General features: G+C 45.0%; 1 protein-coding gene across 1 annotated transcript in view; it reads right to left on the bottom strand.

The window, feature by feature from the left end:
• The window catches only part of LOC118395042 (semaphorin-6B-like), a 61,926-nt gene extending 47,296 nt beyond the window's left edge, over positions 1–14,630 (bottom strand). The window contains exon 1 of the mRNA XM_052464238.1: positions 14,346–14,630. The gene's annotated coding sequence lies outside the window, so the exon portion shown is untranslated. The remainder of the gene's footprint in view (positions 1–14,345) is intronic.

Below are 14,630 nucleotides of genomic sequence, written 5' to 3'. Positions count from 1 at the left end.
TAAACTCTGTAACACCACAGAGCGAAAGCAATTTGAGTGACACCAGATTGTCACAGGTAGTCACATTGACACTAAAGTATGCTGATGATGAATCACACACACACGTACACACGCATGCACACACGCAGACACTGACTCTCTCTCACGTACACACACACACACAACTCAAATGATGAAGCAGCCTCATAAGGCCAGTTTTTGATCTTTGAAATCCCACTCCAGATCTGGGCCACGGGCAGACTATATCGCACAGCGCTATTTAGGAGAATATATAGACCACTATTGGCTATCGACGATAGGTCCAGGAGAATATATAGACCACTATTGGCTACTGTATATCACAGCAGGTGATAGTTTTAGTTGATTCCTTTGAAGTCTGAGCCTGCTTTTATTGAACCAGTTTTTAATTTTAAATGGGGTGAGAGAGAGAGAGAGAGAGAGAGAGAGAGAGAGAGAGAGAGAGAGAGAGAGAGAGAGAGAGAGAGAGAGAGAGAGGTGTTGTGTTCAGGTATTTGTTCCAAGCCGTCCCTCCTGATGGGTGTAATGAAGTGACAGTGACACCTGACTGGCTCAATGACTCTCTTGAGGGCCAACTGCATTCATTGTCAAAATAAATGAATCATTAAACTGTAGACGGCATTTGTGATGTATCAAGAGTAGAATCACATACGCCACTGACTCTCATCTTGAAAAGGATTGTCAAGACCAAAGCATGTGAACGGGAGTCTTTTTTTCATCCAACTCTTCAGTCTGATAAATACCACATTAGATTTGCAGGTGATCATGCCTTTATTAGCACCCCCTAACCAAAATCGATACTCGTTGCATTTGCATTTCAAATGCAGAATAGAGAAACAGCATTTTAATGGATCCCCTGGTAGATTCAGTACATACCACTTGAACTGCAGTGGAGGACGAGGTCATTCGAATGCATGAGAAATACAGAATTGTCAATATCAAGGCCCATAGCATTCTTTATACACACTTTCTAATCAGGTCGTGAGCTACACAATTACCGCAGAATGTGAGAAGGTAATTATTTTCTGCTACTGCGCTATCGAGGACAACTCTCGCTGCTCCGGACGACCAGGTGCTTTCATTCTCCGACGCTGATGTGATGAAAACTCTCAAAAGAGTGAATACTCACAAAGCCTCTGGCTCAGATGGCATTCCTGGCCGCGTCCTCGGAAATGTGCTGACCTGGTGGTGTTGGCGTCTTTTCCAATATCTTCAACATGTCCCTGTCCCAGGCTGTAGTCCCCACCTGCTTCAAGGAGACCACCATTGTCCCAGTGCCCAAGGAAAACGAAGTGACATACCCAAATGACTATCGCCCCTTTGTACTCACCCCGGTCATCGCGCCATCAGATCCACGGCCGATCCATCTGGACAAGAGGAACACCTACAGTATGTGCGAAGGCTGTTCATTGACTACAGTTTAGCATTGTTCCCTCCAAGCTCAACACCAAGCTCAGAGCCCTGGGTTTGGACACCACCCTCTGCAACTGGATCCTGGACTTCCTGACGGGCAAACCAGAGGCTGTGAGGATTCGCAACAACAACTCCTCCACATGGACTCTTAGCACAGGGCCCCCCCAGGAGTGTATCATCGAGAGCGTCCTGACCGGTTGCATCACGGCCTGGTACAGGGAAATACTCAGGAGGCAGAGGAGGGAACCATCTACAGGACCGTCATCCGGGGGTCCTTTCCAAAATACTAATATAATATAATAATAATAAATAATATATGCCATTTAGCAGGCCCTCCAATGACCACTACCGTTGCACCATCGAGAGCGTCCTGACCGGTTGCATCACGGCCTGGTACGGGAAATACTCCATCTACGACCGCAAGGCCCTCCAAGGCCCTCCAATGGGTGGCGAAGACGGCCCAGTATATCCTTGGGACCGTATTCCTACCCATCACGGACATACACTGTAAATATTGGACTATAAATTGTGGCTTTCTGTGTTATACATATGCTAAAATGTTCATTCTATCCTACTGAGCCATTTACTGTATGTTTTGTATTTTTATCTTTTATTATCTCTTATCGTTGTTGCATTGTCGAGAAGGAACCTGCAAGTAACCATTTAGTTGGACGCTGTATGTGTATCCTGTCACTAATAAAACTTAAATGTGTTTCCTTTGGATCCGTATTATTCCAATACGTTGTGGTGCGTTGTTCTATTAGTGTAAAATGTGTCCTTGTGTTTGGGTCTGGGAACGGAGTGATGAGGAGGACTTTATCACCGTTCTCCTGCATCTCTCTCTCTCTCTCTCTCTCTCTCTCTCTCTCTCTCTCTCCTCTCTCTCTCTCTCTCTCTCTCTCTCTCTCTCTCTCTCTCTCTCTCTCTCTCTCTCGCTCTCTCTCTCCCTCTCTCTCCCTCTCTCTCTCTCTCTCTCTCTCTCTCTCTCTCTCTCTCTCTCTCTGTCTCTCTCTCTCTCTCCCTCTCTCTCCCTCTCTACTGCAGCCACTCTTCCCTGTGCCCTGTGTTACCATAGCAACCGATAGCAATTGGAAATGAATCTAACTTGCCGAATAATTGCAATCACTGCACCAATTCAATTGAACTTACTCTCTCAAAAGGAAAACATGACTATAATCCTGAATGGGGATGAGTAAATGACAGAAAGTTAGCTGATGACAAATAACCTGTTTACAATGTGATAAATTGTGCCATTTTAAATCCACTTTAAAAACACAGCCACAGATGAGTCCACTAATGAGTTTGATATTCACACTTCTACCAGCAAAGGAAGTGGATATGAATACATTACTGCCTAGCTCGTTTACTGATTACCAATAATTATGGCTCTGATTCCGCCCCGAGCCTGCCATTCTAAATGAGGTGTTCCATTGTGCTGCGGTCTAAGTGTTCCATAGCATTACCTAGATTGTAGTGGACACTGAGCAGTTCTCTGAAATCACAGGCTTTTAGGGAACACAACATGTTCCAACTCTATACAACGTCAGTGTCATGTCAGGTTGACTGAGAGAGATGGACAGATATACAGGAGGCAAACAATCACCTGACACTATTTCTTTCCGAAATGGTAATCTTTCTTTCTTTCTTTCTTTCTTTCTTTCTTTCTTTCTTTCTTTCTTTCTTTCTTTCTTTCTTTCTTTCTTTCTTTCTTTCTTTCTTTCTTTCTTTCTTTCTTTCTTTCTACTCTCTCTCTCCCTCTCTTTCATCACACTCTTCCTTCAAGAGCCCATATGCAGGTTAAAATCCCTGAATAAAGTAGCACGGCCTGAGGCGATGGGGGATAAACTGGGATAACTGGGTCACCTTCACCATCAAAGTGTCTACAGTACACTACATTTACTGGTTACATTAATGGACTGACACTGACAGTGATAACGGTGGAGTGTTACGGCATAGGTAATGGAGGTAGATGGCAAAAGGGCAGGCAAATTAGTTATGAATGTACGCAGACAAACACACACACACACACTGACACACACACTAACACATAAGCATAGAAATCAATGAGATAAGGTCTTTATCTAATCAAGGAGATTGTGTTATTGGATACTACAGCCTTCCCTTAAGTGTAACTGTCTGGGGGCCAATCCCAGTTAAGGGAATATGGCGTTTTGTCTGTTAAATATCCTAATGCACTTTTCAATCTGCAGAGTAATTTATATGCTAATGCCCAGGTTATGTCTGCATTAGATTCCCTGGCAGAGTGCTGAACGTTATCATGAAGAGGGATGGAGGGAGGAAGGGATAGAGAGAGTGAAAAAGAGAAGAAAGAGAGAGAGAATTCCCCCCTGGGTCTATTATGCCAGTATGTAATTATAAAGAAGCTGGTCAGACCTGGAGAGTAGCCACAGCCAGAGAGAACCTCTCTCCCCCTCTATCCCTCTCTCACAGGTCCCACTCCCTGGGGAGTAGCCACAACCAGAGAGCACCTCTCTCCCCCTCTATCCCTCTCTCACAGGTCCCACTCCCTGGGGAGTAGCCACAACCAGAGAGCACCTCTCTCCCCCTCTATCCCTCTCTCACAGGTCCCACTCCCTGGGGAGTAGCCACAACCAGAGAGCACCTCTCTCCCCCTCTATCCCTCTCTCACAGGTCCCACTCTCTGGGGAGTAGCCACAGCCAGAGAGCACCTCTCTCCCCCTCTATCCCTCTCTCACAGGTCCCACTCCCTGGGGAGTAGCCACAACCAGAGAGCACCTCTCTCCCCCTCTATCCCTCTCTCACAGGTCCCACTCCCTGGGGAGTAGCCACAACCAGAGAGCACCTCTCTCCCCCTCTATCCCTCTCTCACAGGTCCCACTCTCTGGGGAGTAGCCACAGCCAGAGAGCACCTCTCTCCCCCTCTATCCCTCTCTCACAGGTCCCACTCTCTGGGGAGTAGCCACAGCCAGAGAGCACCTCTCTCCCCCTCTATCCCTCTCTCACAGGTCCCACTCCCTGGGGAGTAGCCACAACCAGAGAGCACCTCTCTCCCCCTCTATCTATCCTCTCTCTCACAGGTCCCATCCCTCCCTGGGAGTAGCCACAACCAGAGAGCACCTCTCTCCCCCTCTATCCCTCTCTCACAGGTCCCACTCTCTGGGGAGTAGCCACAGCCAGAGAGCACCTCTCTCCCCCTCTATCCCTCTCTCACAGGTCCCACTCTCTGGGGAGTAGCCACAGCCAGAGAGCACCTCTCTCCCCCTCTATCCCTCTCTCACAGGTCCCACTCTCTAGAGGTCCAGTGTTGGGTGAACATGTCAACATGCAACTAGTCTGAACACTGTAAAATATAGAATTAATCAAACTATTCAACATCTCTGGAAAAAAAAAACATTTTGGTAAATAAAAAAAATTGTGTAGTTTTAAGAGTTACTGTCTTTTAGGGACAGCTGATCTAAAAACAGCTATAAGGGGGGTTGATCATTGAGGAGCCCGAGGAGTGGTCAGACAGCCTATCCTAGGACAGTTATTAAGGAAAGTTGAGCAGAAAAGTGCCCTATAGAAGTGGTTAGACAGCTGATCCAGCCGATAAAGGGGCAGATAAGAGCAAGAAGAGGTCACACAGCCAAGATCTCTATTCTTATTAACATAATACCTTAGCTTCTAATTGCCTTTTTTGCATATTCATCCTCAACTTGGACCGGTCACATGCTCTCTCTCTCTCCCTCCCTGATTCAGAGGGGTTGGATTAAATGCGGAATACATATTTCTGTTGAATGCATTCAGTTCTCTCGCTCTGCATCTTTCTCTCTCTCTCTCTCTCTCTCTCTCTCTCTCTCTCTCTCTCTCTCTCTCTCTCTCCTTCTCTCTCCCTCCCGACCTCCCTGCAATCCCCCCCCCCCGCACCCTCTCTCAGACAGTACATACATATTCTGGTCTAACTAATGGGGAGTGTTTAGCAGTACCCTTGGCTTGTCTTTGAGTCCTGAGTGAAATATCTCCCCAAGCAACAGAAAGCCGCAGCCCAAACACACACACATAGGGAGACACACACGCACACACACACACACACACAGGCAGACACGCACACGCACGAATACACACACACCCACATAGGCAAACACCGACGCACACATGCACACCGAACACATGCATATGTTCGACTGCATCGCACACACATTTTATAACTTGGAGCTGGGTCTGCCGCAGACGTATGTGTTTATTTATAGTGCCGTACTAGGCTACAGCCGGATTAGACACACACACACACACACACACACGCGCACTGTGCTGAGCTGCAGCAAGGGCAAACGTCAGCTACTACACAGAGCTCAACTGCAGCAAGCCCATATGCATTCACAGCACAACACTGGGATGTCGAGCACATAGGGGTCATCAACTAGATTTAGACGTGGGATGATTTTTTTTTTTCTTGAGCGGAAGGTCAGGTGGCCGGAACATAATTACAAAGAATTTGTATACCGAAACTTGACCGGAAGAAGCCCAAACAGATATAACATTTGACTAAAACATACCATTTCAAACCTTGCTTACATTCTTATACGATCGCATACCCTGAGCATACGAAACATTAAGAACACCTGCTCTTTCCATGACATAGACTGACCAGGTGAATCCAGCTTAAAGCTACGATCCCTTATTGATGTCACTTGTTAAATCCACATCAATCAGTGTAGAAGAAGGGGAGGAGACAGATTAAAGAAAGGTTTTTAAGCTTTGGGACAATTGAGACATGGATTGTGTATTCAGAGGGTGAATGGGCAAGACAAAATATTTAAGTGCCTTAGAATGGGGTATGGTAGTAGCTGCCAGGTGCACCGGTTTGAGTGTGTCAAGAACTGCAACACTGCTGGGTTTTTCACACATCAACAGTTTCCTGTGTGTATCAAGAATGGTCCACCACCCAATGGACATCCAGCCAACTTGACACAACTGTGGGAAGCATTGGTGTCAACATGGGCCAGCCTCCCTGTGGAACGCTTTTGACACCTTGTAGCTCAACGGTAACTAAACGGGTCCTAATGGTTGGTATACTTAGCGTGTGTATCTCTCTATTACTTGTGGGAATACTTTATAACAGATTTCAAAAATGTAAATCACTTGAAGATAATTTGCCGGTGTTTTTGTCTTTCATGTCAGTGCATACAGTGCATACAGTGCATACAAGTGCATACAGTCCATACAGTGCATACAGTGCATTCATGAAAGTATTCACCTATTGACCTTTTCCACATTAAAGCCTTATTCTAAATTGCATTAAATATTTTTTTCCTTCAATCTACATCCAATACCTCATAAAGACAAAGCAAAAACAGTTTGAAGACATTGTTGCAAAATGTTTTTTTTTTAAATATACAAAAAATGTAACATCACATTTACATAAGTATTCAGACCCTTTACTCAGTACTTTGCTGAAGCACCTTTGGCTGTGATTACAGCCTTGAGTCTTCTTGGGTATGATGCTACAAGCTTGGCACACTTGTATTTGGGGAGTTTCTCCCATTCTTCTCTGCAGATCCTCTCAAGCACTGTCAGGTTGGATGGGGAGCATCGCTGCACAGCTATTTTCAGGTCTTTCCAGAGATGTTCGATCAGGTTCAAGTCCGGGCTCTGGCTGGGCAACTCAAGAATATTCAGAGACTTGCTGCTCTACTCCTTTGCGTCTCTCTCAATTTTGACTCTCCCCTGATGAAAATTCATAATTAAGAGAGAACCTTGGCATCTGAAACTGGAGGAGAGAGGGAGGAGGAGAGAGGGAGGAGGAGGGTGGAGGCGAGAGGGAGGAGGAGAGAGAGAGGAGGAGAGAGGTAGGACGAGAGAGGTGGAGAGGGAGATTATCTCCAGAAAAAAAAACAAATCAGAATATAACCAGAATCTCCAGAAGTCAAGACAAAAGACTCTACTGTGCCTCTGTCTGCCAGCTTTTTGGCTTTCTTTGGCTTACAGGCTCTGTGATCTCTTTCTCTTGGACGGGTAAAGCAGCAAATGCTTCAACAAAAAGAGTGTACTTCCAAGAAACACCCAGCTACTCTACATAAGAAGTAAGAAGTCAAGGGGAGCAGACAAACTAGGATTTTGAAACGGTTGTTTGAGTCAGTGTGAGGCACACAAAGTGGACGGCTGCTTTAATGCAAATGAGCACAAGAGACGAGACACAGACAAAGGAATAACCATCACCTTTCTAGAGTGCAGAAAAGGCAGAGATAAAGTTATCGTATTCCAACTCACAGTATAGGAACACTTGTTCACTGTCTGTATATATTTGCATTATTGTGCTATAAATTGAGTTATAGTAAACTAGAAAGGAAAGCAAATAGGCCCGTGAAAGTGACCTAAAGGCTACATACTGTAAATCCTAAAACAAAAGTGGTTTACAAAAGGAGTAATCTAACTCTCCTTCCTATGTCTACAAGTGTTTATAATAACCTCACCCTGTTCTATATTAAAGTTCTCACTCCTCTCCTGTCATTTGCAGTAGGCCCGACACATCAACTTTGCTTTAATGTTCAAGTGCAGGTCCTAGATCAGCCGTTCCCAAACTATTTTGGTGCTATGATGACCAGCCACAGCCCATTAAGCCACACCTCAAATAGGACCTGACTGTCACTCATCAATGGGTTCAGACACACCATTTGGGAAAAAGAGCCCTCGATTGATTCTAATCAGATTCTCATCCTGAGAGGATAACGATCTCCCATAAACTCTAATATGGCAACATGTGGGAAACATGAAAGGGATCACCATCAAATATCCACAAGACACATGTTCCGTACACACACACACATGCTCACACGCACACACCCACCCGCCCTGAACCTATGTGCTATTAGGTCCCTGGTTCGCTTTAATACGAGTGTAGCAAAGGCTTCGCTGCACTCGGGGATCCAGAGCTAAGGGATCTGAGAGGCACGTGTTGCAGAAGTGAACACACATGTTAGCATCACTCGAACGGTTGTGTGAGACCTCGCTCTGGGCAACAGACTCTCTTTATAATGAGCAGAGCTCAGGGGAGACATTGTTGATGAAAGAAGAGCATACAACTTAAGACATAAATACTCAAATATGTTCCTAATATATATATATATATATATATATATATATATATAAGCACTTATCTATACGTGACCCATGCAGGAATCAGATTCCACCCATTCAGGTCGGTGAACACCGGAGCAAGCAACCTAAATGGAACTGGGCCAAATTGTGTTTTTTTTCCCCCCGGTGTGAGCTGGTTTGTTTTTGGTACCTCCTCTCCTCACAACAAGATCTACATTCTGATGGGCAGTACAATGGCCTGCCTCCGGGAGCCCAGCACCTCTGCCCTCTTTATGCTGAAGAATGGCTCCCTGGCGACCTTGCTCCCAGGACCCCAGCTGGTATAGGTCACCGAGCAGATGCCTGCACAGCCAGGCCCCTCTGATCCTATAGACCCTGGGGTATACAGAGGCTTCACAGGGTTGCTTTGAGAGTGTTGATGTAGTGCTGAGGAAGTAAAAGACTGGACTGTCTGGGCGGTTAGGAGGACTTCTGGACACACTCCATACTGGTCCATCGAACAGAAGAACATCAGCATATGCACCATATAAGTTATGGGGCCTCAGTAGCCGACATATCCTTTTTGTGTCACATCTGGATATTTCAAACCTGGATCATAAATTCTGATTCACACCTGCACTGCCACATAGTACTATAGGGTTGGGGAAGCTCTAGGAGCTAACACGAGCCTTCAGGTCTCAGGGAAAGCTACTCGTCATGCACGACTGGTTCACTGGCCAACCTCTGTTACTCGTGTATTGAACTAGAGCAAACTGAATGTGTGAGAAATCCTCACCTACTCTCGTAGGAAATGGAGGTACTGGACAATAAAAAAAGTGCAATTTTGTTATTGATGTTTAAATAATGAAGCAGTTTAAATAATTAAGCAGCACTTTCTACTCAACCTTCATTTCCCTCCCAAATAGGCATTTAGGAAGAATAACAGAGGCAAATGGTGTTTACTCATTTTACAGCTAAAAGGGAAACAGCATTTCTCACACTCTGCAGTTTTGAGACCAATCAATCAATGTTTACCAGTGTAAAAGAAGCATGGCTGTGGGAAGATGTTTAGGGCTGGGGGTGATGCATTTGCCCAAATGTTTTATCCCTGCGCAGCTGGCGGCTATGTCTGTTTTATTTTTTATTTATTTCAGAAGTAAACAAGAACAAATCGTTTGCAATTGCCATCTTGGTCATAGAGGAACAGAATGAAGAGTCTACGGGTCTGTTACCAAGACTTGCTTAGTACATGAACTGGTTGGGCGCCGTCTAAAGAGCGCCTAAGGGAAACACTGGCTGCACATGTAGTTCCTCTAGTGGGGTGAGCACCTGCTCACAGGGCTGCTGTGTGGTTGCCTGTATCCAAAACAGGGAAACCATTCACACTCCCTTAGACTGCATGCCTCCCGCTCTCTCTTTTTTCATACTCTGTCTCTCCATCTCTATCTCTCGATTCTTTCTACTTTCTGTCTCTCTCTCCTCCTTGCTCTTACCCTTTTCTCTCCCTCCCTTTTCTCTCTCAGCCCCTCTCTCCCCATCTCTCTCTCCGCACTTCTCTCATTGTCCCTTTACCCCCCTCTCTCCTCCCCCTCTCCTCCACCTCTCTACGACCAGAATTGGCCTGTACATGTTGGTCTTTATATAATGCATGGCTAGATTCGTAGAGGTGCAGGTACTTCTGTACCTCCTAGGACCAAGCGATGCTCAAAGTTGTCGTTCGCCATGTTGAATCCACACTGAGTTTCGGGCTGAATCGGGAAGAAGCAATCACCGACGAAGGGGCGTAGACTTCGGCTACCGAACTTCGGCTTGCCTCGAGATAAAATGTTGTGTGCACGAATAGCCGGAAAAACCTTTGCCAAAGACCAAAACGCGGAAAAGCATCCCAAAATGTCGGCATAATATATGCACAATCTGTTCGGATGCCTTTAAAGTCCTCTACTGGAACTCGCTGGCCTTGAACATAAAGTGGGAAGTTGAAAACAATAAATAATACTTTAAAAAAAAAATGTTTACCTTTATGTTACTAGGCAAGTCAGTTGAGAACAAATTCTTATTTTCAATGACAGCCTAGGAACAGTGGGTTAACTGCCTGTTCAAGGGCAGAACGACAGATTTTGTACCTTGCCAGCTCAGGGATTTGAACTTGCAACCTTTCAGCAACCTTTCAGTTACTAGTCCAATGCTCTAACCACTAGGCTACCCTGCCACCCCAGGTAAATCCAACAGTAAGTGAGCAGTGTTGGGTTCTTAAGGAAGCCGCAGTGGGCTGTAAGTCTGATGGACACAAACATTGAGAGAGTGGGTGGTGTGTTGGCAGCCCAGGCTTTAGTGTACAGTATATTCAGCCTGCCTGTGGGATTTAGCCCAAATAAGCTCCCTGATGTTGATCCCTCTTCTCTGAAGCCTCCCTTTGGTCATACTACTTTGCCCTTCTAGAAAGGACATAAATACAACTTTATCTTGTCATAAATGTGATTATAGACACTAAACCATAACCCTAATAAAGACCACAAAGCTCATCCTATTGTCCATTCAATGTCCCTTCAAGCATGGCCATCTGGTGCCTACTCCTCCTTCTCCTTCACACTTTCAGCTCTATATGGGAATGCTCTGACCCTACTAACTTCCCTGAGAGACATCAGCATCACCTCCCACTCACAGTCAGAGATATAGAGTTCAGCAAACCCTGTCACCTCATCTCAAGTTCCAAAGCCATTACATTCCAGCAAGTGTACACAATAAAATACATAGTAGAATGTCATGTTTCACAAGTCTTACAATAGTCTCACACGTGTTGGAAAGCACATTGGGTGTGGATAAGATTTAGATGCACTATTGTAAAGTGACTGTTCTACTGGATGTCATAAGGTGAATGCACCAATTTGTAAGTCGCTCTGGATAAGAGCGTCTGCTAAATGACTTAAATGTATGTAAATGTAAACATGTGGGTCTGAGCAAGTGTGATGTCAATGATGTTTGTGGAAATGTGCTGTATGTGTGTGAATGTTAAGTTGCTTATTGTTTTTTTTAAAGAATGTCATGTTTGCTGCACTCTATATGCATGGCTCTCCTCTGGCTCCCATCGAAAACCATACGGACCAATAGCAGGCAATCCAGAGGCAATTTGGAATGAACAGGGTAACAACTGGGGGCGGCAGTCTGGGCATACTTATTTTACTACCAATAAAATGAGTCTAGTTAAAAGTACAGGCCAGTGTTTTACATTATACTACACTTAGACCATAAACCATGGAACTACCGTAATTCCATCACTGAAAGAATAATGAGCCAATCAATTGACAGAAGTCAAATCAACATGTCTGACCTTTGGTCTAAATCACTGAAAACCTTGAGAAAACAGAATTATTCAATGTCACGCTTTCATGCCAATTATTTACCCTCAGGTCATTCCCCAGGTTCAGAGTCACACTGTACAAGAATGACCCAAGGAATTAAACAAAACTAACATTATGTGCCTCATGCATAGCGGTGAATAAGAGCTGTGGTTCCTTATAGGATCAGTGTGCCTATGTAGACTAGTTGACAACATGATTAAACTCATCATCTTCACTATATTGTCATCCTTATTATCAGAATTCTTACTGTGGTTGCATGTTGACATTGAAAGCAGTGCTAAACATTTATGATCATATACCAATAGGCCCACATCCAACTACTGGACGACATCAAGTGTCAAATCGGAGGGCCTGTTGTCCGGGCACCTGGCAGTCTCTATGGGGGTGCCACAGGGTTCAATTCTTGGACCGACTCTCTTCTCTGTATACATCAATGATGTCGCTTTTGCTGCTGGTGAGTCTCTGATCCACCTCTACGCAGACGACACCATTCTGTATACTTCTGGCCCTTCTTTGGACACTGTGTTAACAACCCTCCAGGCAAGCTTCAATGCCATACAACTCTCATTCCGTGGCCTCCAATTGCTCTTAAATACAAGTTAACTAAATGCATGCTCTTCAACCGATCGCTGCCTGCACCTGCCCGCCTGTCCAACATCACTACTCTGGACGGCTCTGACTTAAAATACGTGGACAACTACAAATACCTAGGTGTCTGGTTAGACTGTAAACGCTCCTTCCAGACCCACATCAAACATCTCCAATCCAAAGTTAAATCTAGAATTGGCTTCCTATTTCGCAACAAAGCATCCTTCACTCATGCTGCCAAACATACCCTTGTAAAACTGACCATCCTACCAATCCTCGACTTTGGCGATGTAATTTACAAAATAGCCTCCAATACCCTACTCAACAAATTGGATGCAGTCTATCACAGTGCCATCCGTTTTGTCACCAAAGCCCCATATACTACCCACCATTGCGACCTGTACGCTCTCGTTGGCTGGCCCTCGCTTCATATTCGTCGCCAAACCCACTGGCTCCATGTCATCTACAAGACGCTGCTAGGTAAAGTCCCCCCCCTTATCTCAGCTCGCTGGTCACCATAGCATCACCCACCTGTAGAACGCGCTCCAGAAGATATATCTCTCTGGTCACCCCCAAAACCAATTCTTTCTTTGGCCGCCTCTCCTTCCAATTCTCTGCTGCCAATGACTGGAACGAACTACAAAAATCTCTGAAACTGGAAACACTTATCTCCCTCACTAGCTTTAAGCACCAACTGTCAGAGCAGCTCACAGATTACTGCACCTGTACATAGCCCACCTATAATTCAGCCCAAAAAACTACCTCTTTCCCTACTGTATTTATTTTATTTATTTATTTTGCTCCTTTGCACCCCATTATTTTTATTTCTACCTTGCACATTCTTCCACTGCAAATCTACCATTCCAGTGTTTTACTTGCTATATTGTATTTACTTTGCCATCATGGCCTTTTTTTTGTTTATACTCTATTGTTGACTGTATGTTTGTTTTACTCCATGTGTAACTCTGTGTCGTTGTATGTGTCGAACTGCTTTGCTTTATCTTGGCCAGGTCGCAATTATAAATGAGAACTTGTTCTCAACTTGCCTACCTGGTTAAATAAAGGTGAAATATATATATATATTTTTTTAAATCAAGTGATGCAAAACATGAGAAAATCAACGAATCCATCATGAAAACGATGATACATTGAATAACACAAAGAACACAGGGCCCAGACAGTAGCAACCCCCAGGAGACAGATACGTCAAATGAAGATGCCACACGACTATTTTGTCATTATCAGTAACCCAAAGCATTCAATGGCAGGCAGCTAATAAACAACACATGCGTGTATTCAAGGCGTGCACATCCAAAACCAGCAACATGAGGTGCGGCCGCGAAAAGAACGCTTCTACGGTCGAACGCAATACCTGTTCACCATCGTCGCCATACCGCTTAGCTCACTCACCACTGACCGACAGGTATGCGGGCTATGTCTGGCTGGGTACCAGCCGTCTTCTCGTAACCTATACAGACCGGGTTTTCTACAACTCTCAAATCAACACAAAGGGTAAAGCACAGCACCGAGCTCTCTCTGGGGGGTCTTGAATCACAATGCCTTGTTGAGAACCGCTATCCCCGCAGCTAGCCTAACATCAAGCCCCTCGGTCAAGCCTCTCCATCGCACCTGTCTCTTCGTCGAGTGGCTTCTACGCGTAACCGTGGCATCTCCGTTATATTTCAGAGAATGCGCCCAGACCAGTCCGGACCTTTCCAATAAACCTTTCCCGGTTGAAAGCGAAATACGGTACATGCAGGTGCAGTGGTTTCTATAGTCTACATTCCAATGCCTTGGCAGAAAATGTGAATATTTTGCGAGCACCCCTGCAAATCACAAAATTAAAGTAGAATCGGTGTAGAGGGGTAAGCAAGCATCGCCATAAAATGATTATAAAGCTTAGGCTACATGTGCAGGCAAAATACTCACCAGTCTTTCGATTCAGTCTTAATTAATTCACACAGTTGTGCAGTCTTTCCAGCACTGTCAGCCCGAGAGAGACAACGGCTCTTCTCCCTGATTTGAGTCGGCACTGGTCAAGCTCTTATCACAGGCTGTATTGCATATATATATATATTCCTAGACAATACTTGGTTCAGGAAGAACACCAACGCAGAATGTCTCCATAGCCAATAATACATCAAAATACCAAACCAAGACCGAGACAGAAATATTCACGGCAGGGGCCCATTGCAAAACGACACAGCACCCCAC

Source organism: Oncorhynchus keta, chromosome 15, assembly GCF_023373465.1.
Source record: "Oncorhynchus keta strain PuntledgeMale-10-30-2019 chromosome 15, Oket_V2, whole genome shotgun sequence".
Classification (NCBI taxonomy): Eukaryota; Metazoa; Chordata; class Actinopteri; order Salmoniformes; family Salmonidae; genus Oncorhynchus; species Oncorhynchus keta.
Note: the sequence above shows the minus strand (reverse complement) of the source record. Positions and strands in the feature narration are given on the sequence as shown.